This window comes from Rhagoletis zephyria, unplaced genomic scaffold (assembly GCF_001687245.7).
Source record: "Rhagoletis zephyria isolate East Lansing unplaced genomic scaffold, Rhagoletis_zephyria_1.1 Rzeph_scaffold_00052, whole genome shotgun sequence".
NCBI lineage: Eukaryota > Metazoa > Arthropoda > Insecta > Diptera > Tephritidae > Rhagoletis > Rhagoletis zephyria.
Window position 1 is genome coordinate 388,031 of NW_016157136.1, and position 12,958 is coordinate 400,988.

General features: G+C 31.9%; 1 protein-coding gene across 6 annotated transcripts in view; it reads right to left on the reverse strand.

The window, feature by feature from the left end:
• The window catches only part of PRL-1 (protein-tyrosine phosphatase 4A family member PRL-1), a 151,363-nt gene that overhangs the window by 34,992 nt on the left and 103,413 nt on the right, over nucleotides 1–12,958 (reverse strand). The window contains exon 1 of one of the 6 annotated variants that reach the window (XM_017623465.1): nucleotides 880–1,023. The exons of the other annotated variants lie outside the window; for them this stretch is intronic. The gene's annotated coding sequence lies outside the window, so the exon portion shown is untranslated. Of the gene's footprint in view, nucleotides 1–879; nucleotides 1,024–12,958 lie in introns of those variants that run through there. 6 annotated transcript variants of the gene reach the window in all.

Below are 12,958 nucleotides of genomic sequence, written 5' to 3' on the forward strand. Positions count from 1 at the left end.
GGTTAACTTCCTAACTCTACGTATGTCATTTCTGTCAATAACAAGAAAAAATAAATTGAGATTTCAAAAATATTTTTGAAAACATATGTACATACATACATACATACATATTCACGTATTCATTATTCCGCCTTCAGCTCTGAGGTTTTGGTCAGTCTGGTGTAAAAAATATATGCGATTAAAATGCACCAACCGTGTTAGTAGTCCATCCAATTAAGAGAACTCTCGGAAGTGCCGCTGGCTTATTTAAAAAGTGTACCTATTAATGTATGTATGTATGTACGTATGTATGGAAGTGTTTGAAATTCTATATTCAAATGTAAATAAACGTCAAAAAAAAGAGAGTGGTGCCTACTTAATTTAAAAATCCCTCGGGTTACTTAACGCTGGGCCAGTTTTCAACGCTGCAAGACAATGTCTGGTTAAGGAATATAACAATTTAACTCTGAGCTACTTATCTCTCTATTTATACATTTACCTCTAGATGTTCTGCAAGTGGGCCTTAGAGTTATAAGACTATAAGTTAAATTTCCATCTAAGTACCATCGAAAATAAATTAACTAACACCCACATAAGATAAGGAGTAACAATACAAAAATACTTTGGAGGCGAAGTGCAGCACGACGGGTATTTGCTAGTCTTAAGTAAAGTTTAAAAATTCCATTTATGTATATGGTTTTGGTTAAAGCTTGCACATAATTTTCACAGAAAAAAAAAAATAAAAAAAAAATAGAAATTTCGCAAAAACTTAAGTTAGCTAATTTTTAGAAAATGTCCTTTAAGATTTCCGTTTCTATATCGTAGCCTGCATTAGTTTAAAAGACAACATGCAAATATACCTACATATACTTAAAAAAAAGTTCTAAATTTTATACATACCACAATTAGTAAAATTTCCAAAAATATGTGTATGCACTACGTTATTCGTTAGTATTTAGCTGTAAAAGTAGACTATTTATCACACGAACTGAGTTTACAATTTCATGAGTTTACGACTGGTGCTAGGATTGTATTTAGTATGTAATTTCGTTCAAAAATATGTTTCCACAGCTGCAATATACTCTTTAACTACAACAACAATATGTTAACGGAGTTAAGTGCTGCTTTGTTGTCTACAGCTAGACAGGATGCTATGCTTTTTTGCTTGCCAAAAATTTCTGTTTTATTTATTTTGATTTTGTATTTTTGTTTTTTAGTGTTATGCCAACGAAATTAACGTGAAAAATATATTTTTTTTCTTCTTTGCTTTTTTACACTCACTGCTTTCAATGCTCTTTTATGTATATATATTTTATCTTGTTTTTATGTTTCCGTTTTTCAGTCTTTCTGCGCTTCTCTCCCACTAATTATTTCTGTTTGTTTTCTCTTGTTTTCTTATCACAAATTTTATGCTTTTTTTATTTATTTTTTGCCGCTGCTGGCAATGGAAAATAATTTGAAAATTTTATTTCCGTCTAATATTCACAGTGATACAATAAAATATGCAGAATTTTGTGCGAAATACTTGTGAGTGCTTAACAGATATAAACTGAAAGAATGTTTGAATAAAAACAAAAAAAAAAACAAACAAAAACTCGACTGATGCTTGTACTGTTACTTGTATACAGTTAAGGTGAATTGCTTCGACTTGCAAACAAGAAAATTCCCTGCCATAAATGTGTATACATACAAATGTATGAAAGAATGCGTACCTAATCAAAATGCCAATCAAAGCAAACAAGCAAGCAAATATATTTACAGTGCCGGACAAAAGTATTGGAACAGTGAATTTTTTTCGCAATTTATGCGAAGGTCTTTATTCTAATTTTATTTAGCTAGTTTTTTTATTCTTTGCTGACCGTGCTATTATTTGCTTTCAACCAAAAAAAGATTTTCGGACATACTTCGCACGTAAGAAACTGCATGAAAAAATTGCCAAAAATCAAGGAGGCCTTTTAGCAACTTCAAACAGCACTTTGTCATATTAAAACTGTTTTGGTTATAAAGCTGCATACTTGGAATTTTGTAAAAAAAAAGCAGATTAGAAACTTTAGAGATTTTATTTGCATGTTTTTTGTTGTATTATGAAATATATTAAAAACAAAAATCCAAGCTAATTGGAATTTGTGCCAATGCTTTTGTCCGGCACTGTATGCAGGGAAAAAATAAAGCAATAACAATATATTGTAAGCAAAAGTGAAGTAAACAAGTCCTTCAAGAAAGCGACTGAAATTCGTAGTAATCCAACAAATTAGGGGATACACCACGAGCTAATTAAACAACATGCAGTGGAGGTAGAAAGGAATTTAATATAAATATAATATGCACAGCTCTGATTATTCGGCTACCGCGGATGACAAACTCACTTCCCAGAGATAATTCCGAATTAACGAGGTGATGCGGATCAAATTTTGGAATTCAAAAGCGATTTCGATAGACATCTCTTGATTATGTCTATGAGAAAGACTCGCCAAGTTTAAGCCTTACCCTCGCGAACAATTAATCACATAAATGTCATGAATCCGTTGGAAGTGCCTAAGGAGCTGTGGCTTGTTACGGCTTTTGTTTAATGCTAACTGAGCTCTATGTTTGAGCTAAAACTGCACGTCCTTAACCAAATGGCATTTAAAACTAAGCCTTTTACTAGAAGTAATTTTCGAATATTCTGATTTCGTTTACTGGTTTATGCTGAGAACTTGATTGGCACGCGATAATACGTATTGCCTGAACATAAAGAAATATCGCGTTCACGGAGCAAATCTACTGTTGAGGGATCAATGGTATTCTTTGGATCATTGCCATCGAGATGGATCCTTAAGCAGCATTATCAAAACTCGCCTCCAAGTCCAAGAAATCACGTAGACAAAGCTCCTACCAAAGCTCGCATATACCAAGACACTGTAGGCTCGAATACGTCAATTTATCTTAATAATTTCTTAATCTGCTCCATTTTTTCTTTAAATATTGGAGCTTATTACGAATTCAAGTATAGTAAAGTTTTTATAATTTCGAGCAAATTTCCATCATTTTTTATTAAACTTGGTTTGTAGACAAATCGATTTCTGCATAGGGCCATCTTCAGAGTCATTAAGATTTATGAAAGAAACAAATTCTGTGCTTATAAGATACAATCATTGCTTAAACCTAATTAGTTCTGAAGTAAGAGATTCTCCCAACCTCTTCTTGCTTGGTGAAACCAACTGAAGAGTATATTTCTAGCCACGAGTTGTTTTTTTTTTTGTGTCACTACCTTCTCTCGCCAGAAAAAAAAACGCAAAAGCATTCTTCTTGCATATATTTCGAACAATGGAGTTCCAGAAACAAGTGCAATAAAAAATAAATCAGGTATTTGAACATTTTTAGCCTTGAAAACGTTTATTTTGGGCGAAAAAGTACCGAAATTACCTTTTCTCATTGTCACTCGAAAAATAATAATTCCTTTTATTTAACAACTTTGGGAAGTTTTCAGATAGAATATTCATTTAAATGGCAATGGACTTTGGCATCAAATACAATATACATATCTGCGAAGTTTCAAGAGTGTGCAACCAAACTAAAAAAAAAATGGTAGCATGCAGAATATCTGTTGCAGCTATTTTGTAATTTTGGAAATTTGACGATTTTTTTAATTTTAATAATTAAAGATACTTCAAAATGTTCTTCTTCGTTACAAAATGAACGATTCGGGTGTAATAAAACTAGTAAAATATGTCTATGATTTGAAAAACTAAAATTCCATTCCAAAAATTTTTATTAACACTCTGCACATTTATTTTAAAATTGTTATATACATGGAGAAATTAATATATACATATGTGCAGAAGGAATACTGTGTAAAGGTCTTCAACGCTAGCATTTAATTACTTTTAAATAATATGACTTTTACGTTAAGGTGTGCAAGTAAACTTGTTAGATGACTGCGTATGGCGCTACGGGGCGTATACGCTACATGCCAACCGCGGGTATATGGCCACGAATAGTTATTTTTTACTTTTTTACCTTGCTTTTATTAGCTCGGGATGTAACTATGTAATATTGATGGCAACTGCTTTAAACTTCCATTTTAAAGTAACCTGATGACAGTACGAATGGAAAATTTTAATAGCGAGGTTTTAGTTTTTCAAACTATAATTTTATTTATTTTAGTATATATTTTTTATTCCATTTTTCCAATTCCATTCCATTTTTTTTTTAAGTTTAATTTAAATACAATTTGGCGATGAAATCTTGTTCTTTATACAAAACTGAATATAATGCCTTTTGTAAGTCAATTGTGCCACCATTTTCGACTAAAAACACTGTGGTTAGATTGGGATACAGAGGCAGGAGGGGTTTTCGGCGACAAATTTTTCAGTCTAATGTTAGTGAGTCCAAGGTCTTTATTACTCGATGAAATTCCGGTTAGTTTTCAATGCTTTAAGGCAAATACTTATATTTGAAAAATACTGCAATAGTTTGAAAACAAAAATAAGAGAGCGAAAAAAGGTCTCCAGTAGAAGTAACATACATATGTACCTCCATCAAAGCTTTCGTATAGCTCCGCCATATCTGCGTCTCATTAGTGAGTGAAGAAAACTATCCAATAGCACGCAGTAATTTTTATTAGCAGCAACTGAAGCCGAAACTTTCAAACGTTTTAGCGCGTTTCACCCGACAAGAACTCAATAGAACACTACTTAATAAACTCCGATATCAAGGAAGGAAGAAATTACCGTCCTACAAATAGCTCAAAGGCAGAACTATGGGGCAGGAAACCGATGCTCTTTTGGTATTTGTATTTTGGTATTTGTTAGAATTTCTCGTCATAGCACTATATAAAATCAACCGAAAGAGCGGAAAAGGAACACTTTCAATTGAGTGTAAAGAGTCGCTTTCGTGAACTTATATTTACTAGCGACTGTGTAGTTCCGTTTTAGTGGAAATAACGGCTCAACATTTGCAGAAAAGTTGGAAAAAATTAATTCAGTTCATATCTAACGTAAATGTTTCGCGTATTAGTTAGAAATTTATTTATTTTTTGATCTAGAGTTCCTCAATTTCCTTAAATTTTATGCCGCAGCACAGTGGTGCCAAATTAGAATTTACTATTCAAAATAATTTAAAGCTTTTTTGTATTTTGTAGTTTAAAATGAATCGGTTGAAATTTAGAAGAGATTATTAGGGAGCCTAATTTTTGAAAGTTTATTTCATTATATTAAATTTTTTAGTCGATATTTTGACGAAAATCGATTTTGCTATTCTTCTTATTGAATGTTACATAAAAAGAAAAAAAAACAAAAAAAAAAATCCACAAGAAAAATTTGAAATGTTAAAAAAAACATCTAAAAAAAAATGGAAAATAGTATTTTTTGTGCCTACAGCAGGCAATGGCCAACCTTCATTTACATTTCTGCAACGAAAAGGTTTAAAGGATAAAAGGCCAACTGGCGTTCAGAGGCGGCATAAAGCTGTAGGCCTCTTCATTTTTGGTAACACCCGTCAAGACCAGCATTGGGAGGAGAAGCTCGGCCCAGCACTTAGCAAATACGTGAAGTATCAATTGTTGTTGTTTTTTTTATAGAATTTATGCTATTTATTCTTGAGAAAAAAAAAAACATTGGTCTACGATTACAACCCAGACATAACAAAACAAAGTAGGTATATGTAAACATAGACAATAACTCTAAAAAATAAACAAATAACAAAGAAATCATCTATAATAGCCAATTAGTATTTCTTATTATAAAACAGAAACGTCGATTTTGAAGGTCAAAAACCAGCTAACTTAGCAGCAAGGCAATGGCCAATTCAATTCAAGTCACGTTACAGCAAATCAACAAACAGCCAACAAAGCCAACTGAAAAGCAAATTATTGAAGTGAATGCTTATTCAGTCTGCAAGAGAGCAAACAAAAAGTATTTGGATGCTTAAACAAAAGTAAATTATGTACATATGTACATTTGTAAGTGAGTAGTAGATATGCAGCCAGACAGGCAATAAAAGCATAGCAACGATGGGGAAAAACGTTCAAGTTCAATGTTATTTACAGGGGGAAGTTCGATGGCATTTGCGAAGGTGTTATTTATGTACGTATGTACATACATACATACATACATATGCAAGTAAATACGTATTTACATTCATGATTGAGCAAAGGGAAATTAACAAAATTTAAATAAATAAATCAAAATCGACTAAATAACCAAAAGCACATACAGTAACTCACAAAAAGAAGTACACAGTTTTGTTTTTTTACAATATGCAAAATGATTTTCATGATATTTTTCTTAAACTTGTTATACAAGTATATTTCATACTACACTGCCGGAACAAAGTATTGGCACAGCAAATTTTTAACAATATTTATACTAATATTTTTCCGCCGATTTCGTATAAACATATGGTTCATTATACAACATATAATTTATGAACTTTGTGCAAAACTCGCGAAAATCCAGCAAATTTTTATGCAAATTTTCAACTTTTTAATAAGATTTTTTAGAATATTTTTGAGTATACAGATTAGCCCAATCAATTTTATTATAATAAAGTACAAGTTTTAAGTAGCTAGGAGTTACCGTTGATGTTTGGTTTTTTTCACGCAGTGTCTTCCATAAAATTTTTTTTATTTTTCGAAAATACTTTATATGGAAAAAGTGCAAAACACGTTCAACAAACAAATTTCCCAAAAATTAATGTGATTTTTTACTAGAATTTAATTAGTTAATTAATTTAGATTTTACTCAAAAAAAAATCTGATTAGAAAGTTTAAAATTTGGATGAGAATTCGCTGAATTTTCGTGAGTTTTGCACAAAGTTTAGGAATTATATTTTTATGTTTGTTGTTGTTGAATGAACCATATTTTTATGCAAAATTGGCGGAAAAATATTAGAATAAAAATGTTTGCACATATTGTGAAAAATTTGCTGCGCCAACACCTTGATCCGTCAGTGTATAACAAAAACCATAAAAATTGAAGTTTAAAACTTATTGCAAAATTAAAAAAACGCGAATTCTAATGCAAATTTTTAAACAGAATTTTTAGAAAATTTTTGGGTATGCGGTTTTATAATACACTAAATTTTAGTACAATAAAGTGAAAGTTTGAAGTGGCAACACGATTGCCAAAAAAATTATCAAAAGTCAACGAGAATGTTGGGCTACTTCAAGCATACGCTTTATTATATTAAAATCGAATGCGCAATAGAACTGCATACGAAAAAATTTTCTAAAATTTCTAAATAGTTGTTAAAATTTGGATGAGAATTTGCGTTTTTTTTTTAATTTCGCAATAAATTTTAATCTTTAATATATCTAGTTTTTGTAATGGTGTGGACTATACTACATATTTGTATAAAAAATTTATGAAAATTATTTACTTTTTGTTATTTTATGACCTAATTTTATTAACACCTATTTATTGATTTTTTTTTTGTTGTTTGGTGCTCCCGTAAAAATTTTCATTAATTACGGCCTCAAGTCATTGGAAAATACTTACCATGAAAAACATTCTGAATATTGTAAAAAATAGCTATGCACTTTTTTTTTGTGAAAAATGAATTTATAATAAAAATTCAGGGACAATATATATTATTAATGCGGATTTGACAGCAACGATTGTTATATTAAAATGCTAAATATTCTCCATACAATAATTATGCAGATAACTAATAATGAAAAATATTTGCTGTCTCTGAGCTCTTATCGCTTGAAATGATTTGATTAGGACTCGTAAACGTAAATACAAACAAAAAAAAAACTAAAAAAATAAAAAATAAACATGTGGACGTAAAATGAAACGAACTGATAAACTTTTCACTTGTATAGACACTCGGGAACAGCGACCAAGTTTACTAGACAAAGATTGGTATAAAGTGTTATGTATTCTGTCTGCTTTTTCTCATACCGTTAGCTTATACTCTAAAGTTGCCAAATCCAATCTTTTTGTTAACTCATATTCTGATATATGTAGGAAGCAGGAGAAATTAAAAATGCATCGCTTCCAAAAGTTAAAGGCAAATTTTGCTAGGTTCAGAAGAGCCACAGAAAATTCGATAAGCCCAAAATTTTACGAAATCTTTTAGTTAACATCGAATCCTTTTGATGCACATTAAGTTTGGCTTTGCTTCAAACATACACAATTTTGTATTGAAAGTTCTGCAAAAGCTAGCAATATGCGAATCTTTAAGTGTGTCGGAAAAGTTTTACGAACTCTGTAACGATTTCTTTGCTTATTTTCAAAGAATGCCGGGATCATTATCAACTCGTAAGGAAATTCCAAAAGGCTTCTTTCCAGAACGATTATCCTCCGAAATTTCGTAAAAGCATCGAAGTGTGTATAGTGCATTTCATTTTAGAAAGCTCGGCAAAAAATAGGTAAAGGAAATAATGAGTTCTTAAAGATTTCTCTACTTTTCCGTTTACACTGAAAACATGTTTCGCAGGGTTGTCTGCTCAATGAATTGACATGTATGTCTGTGCATTAGAGTGCCACGCGCTCTATACAAAGAAAAATTGGTTTCACTTCTGCCAGCGAATTATAATTTATTTATCGATTTTAAACTCACTTGAACATATTTCGGCTTAAAAATTTAAAAAAGGAAACATGATAAAATACGGTANACCTTAAGGTAAGACGTATTCTACGTCAAAAAATTTATTGTAAAAGTCTTCTCCCGAAAATGGCACGATAGGACAAAAAAGTATTGAAAATATTTTTAAAAATTATATGAAGCTGTAAGAAAAAATTTTTTGATAAAAAAAAAATTATCGCAAAACTATTTTCCCGTAAATGGTCCGATCCGATAGGATACAAAATTAATTGTGCGCGATTTCCATTGAAGGTTTTGCAATAATTCTGCTAACAAAGAAAAAAAAATACTTCAATTCCTAATGTATTTTGAAACAATTTCGTAATGCAAGTTTTATGAAAATGTGAATAACTCAGCAATTTTTTATAAAATTTTCGTTCTCAAAGCATCACTTTTGTGAGAAATGAACCCATTCAAGCGCGAAAAAACTTCAGCCCAAATCTTTTTCACTTGTAAGCTCAAAGGATGTGAATGGGTTAGTTTTCATTGGATGGTAAAAAAATATAATTTTAATGATACCACTGAGATAAAAATCGGCAGAGAAATGCTGAGATTATTAAAGATTTCATAAAAACTGCATTGAAAAGAATTTACAAAACTACATTAAAACTATGAGCATTTTTAATCTGCCGGGCTATTTATAAAAAAAAAAGTATGCAAACCTTTCAGCATCTTTCTATTCTACTTTGTTCCATTCTACTCGTATTTCACTCATATATGTACCCACCACTAAAATTCGATTCTTATTTTACTCGTATCGACTCATAATTCCCTCGTATTCTACTCGCAATCCACTTGTAATCGACTCATGATCCACTCGTATTCTACTCATAACCAAATCCAATTGACTCATATTCTACTCATAATCACCTCGTAATTGGTTCGAAATTTACTCATATTCCAATTATATTGCAGTCATATTCTATTCAAAATCCACTCGCACTCTATTAATATTCTACTCTTATTTGACTCGTATCGACTCATAATCCACTCGTATTCTACTCCATAACCCACTTGTAATTTACTCATATTCTACTCTTATTTTACTCGTATCGATTCATTAACCACTCGTATTCTACACATAACCCAATCGTAATTGACTCATATTTTACTCCTATTCCACTTATATTGTACTCATATGCGACTCGTATTCTACTCAAAATCCACTCGCAATCTACTCAGACTGTACTCGTATTCAACTCATATTCACACTCCACTCATATTCTACTTATATTCGACGTGAAATCTACTCTCAATTAACTCATCCCATACACACTCAAGCACGTTTTTTTTTCAAGAAAAACTTATCCCCAATAATAATAATAAAATTTGGCGATTACAGTTTTACTGGGTGCTTAGCCGAGCTTCTCCTCCAATTCGTGGTCTGTGCCCTGATGTTATAACACAAATACATAGTTGGACCTACAATTCCGAACAGCAAATGATCAAATCAGAAGCTTTTTCAAATCAGAAATACACTCGCAGGTGAGCTAGTATGATTGAAAGAAACTTAAGATTTATGGCGGCAGAAAATACTCGTTTGTGAAAACAAATTTTAGATGCAGGCATAAAAAAGGCCAAGCAAAAAAGAAAGCAAAAACTTCTATTGTGTGCGGCATCCTAATGTATGCACCTAATTTTCTGAGTGTATTCATTGAATTGTTATTGTTCGCCACGTACTTTTTTCAGCCAATTTTCCATGCTGTCGTCTGGAAAAATGTTATTTGAGTATTTTTTGTAATTTTTTACCTAACTAAATTTTTAATTAGTGGTGTCCTAATTTCTAGCTGCCACATTGGACAGCAAAGCAAAGTAAAGAGATTTCTATTTGTTTTTTGGTTTTTTGAGTTATACTAACTCAGAGGTACGACAGCAAATAATCTCAGTATAAATGCGGCATTAGTGGTATCTTAGTGATAATTGAAAAGTCTAGCATTTTGAAGTAACCAACTGCCGCTGACATCTGTACAAGCAAAATTATTCATGACTTGTAGATTAAAGTGCTAATCAGCTTTAACTGAAAGTACTTAGTGTTGTTTTGCGCATTGCATAGATAGGTTAGGGTGGTCCAAAAATGCATGTGGAAAAAGTAAAGTCGGAATTCGTATGCTCTTATCCCCTAGGATTATTCTATACCGAAAAATATGCTCATATTTTTTTGAGTCAAAAAAATATTTAGAGGTCGCTCAAAGCGGTCAAAGTTTCCCTTTTATTTTATATGGGGAAAAACCACTTTTCGTAGAAAAGGCGTAGATTTCTATAAAACCAATATTTTTCGATCTGCAAACTCTGCTTCTCTTCAGAGATTCCCAGTAATAATACCTAATTATTTATTTAACGATTTTTCAAAGTAACTATATTTTATAGGTCCGCCAAAACCATCCTAAAGAATGCCAGAAAAAGCAATGGGGGGATAAATAAAAAATATTTAGTATTGAAAATTTTTTAAATAAGCAACTGGATGTTGTTATTGGAAATCTCCTGAAGAGGACAAAAATTTTCTGAGCGAAAAATATTGATTTTCAAGAATTCTATACCATTTCTACGAAAAGTTGTTCTTTTCCCATTAAAGATACAGTGAAAGCTCACATAGACGGTCGCTCTAATAAGCAAACACATCTTGGGAACGAACATTGGACGCGGACACTCACTCTATTTATGAAAACAAGGAATTTTTGGCAAAAAAAAAACTACTTAAAAAATTATATATATATATTTCATGATCCACTGATCGGATCTAAACCAGATTAGTATGGGACACTACCTTTCCGATGCAAAAAGAATTATCAAAATCGGTTGACGTGGTCCAAAGGTATGCGGTAACATACATAAAAAAAAAATAAAAAATATTCCGACGAACTGATAACCTGCCTCCTCCTTTTTTGGAAGTCGGTTAAAAAAAATCTCCCGTAAGCGGACGCGAAGCTCTAATAAGCGGTAGTTTTTTTTAGTCTGATGTTGATTCTTGCGCATGTAAATGTACAAAGTAAATACATATGTACGTCCATATTCAAAGATGTTTTCTTTTTTTAAAAATTTTTTTTTTTACTTTTCTTTGCCCTCTTCTTGCTGCTTCAGCAAAGCGGGCAATGAGATTTGTCGGTAGAAAAGAAAACGCCATAAATTTGACTTTATTTTCCATTCATTCTGTTTTTATCTATTGAAGGATAAATATTATTTTAATTTAGGCAACCGCAATTAAAATTTTTTTAAATATAATTTTAATATTATTTTTTCCAAAATTCCCATAAGCGGACAAAAATTAAGTGACCATCGGTGTCAGCTTATGGGAGCTTTCACTGTACCTGGAAAACTTTGAGCGCTTTGAGCAAGCTGTAAATATTTTTTGATTTAATAATAAAACAATAGGGGCATATTTTTTAGATATAACTAGAAAACTACTTATTTTGGACCACCCTAATGTACATACATATAATACCTGCAATGAAAGCCTCTAGTTCTACACCAGTCTACAGCCTGCTTTGTAGTTCAACTGATCGTCACATTAAACAGCGCGAACGCAATAACAACTGTTGCTTTTAAGATGACGAAGTGTTCGAAGAAAGAGTGGCGAATTCGTCAGTTAAAGAAATGAATTTGTAAATTTTAACCCTACATTATCATATTTCTTAGCTGTGTTATACTAACGTAAATAATAAAAATATTAGCACCCACCAATTAAAAAATGATAAGATAATAGTAAATATTAGCTGCCAAGTGCATATAGTATGCGAATATTTTCATATAAGTACTTTAATAAGGGTTTTAAATTCTCCGATAGAGCAATGCACAATGGTAAGAATCAAATATGCATGCAAGGGCTGATTGCTAAGTACGATATTACTCGAAATTCTAATACCCATGGAGCCGAGAGCATTAAGTTCCTTGAAGAAATATTTGCTTATCGATTGAGCCATACGTCTAGCAATGGCCTTCAACTCAGACTACATGCGTACGAAATGTTTTAGCCATCTCTCTGAGAGATGCCATCGCAGTGGATGCACTCATCCTCTCTGACTTTATACGCTTTCCACTCACATCTACTTAGTAGGCATCCGTGTTAGGTATTTTAGTTTAAAATTGCGGGTTGGGAAGAAGTAATGCCTACCTTTTGGTAGGCCAAAGTGATGTGAGATGGTGTCTGACACAATTGTGCTGCAAAAGATAAATGGTTGTGACTATATAGTCGTATGTCAGTATTGCATGCAAACTGTTAAGCTCACTTAAGCCAACGTGAACAGCGCCTTCGTGACTCCTGTTCCTAACATAGAGGTTTGTTGAAAAACTAGTAATCTCTGTTCATCCTAAGAGGTTTAAAAGCTCAACAATTATACTGGACACGTAGTGACGTCCATGTCAAGTTAACCTTGGAGGCTCTTCAACCTAGTCGTACGTAAATGATAGTCCA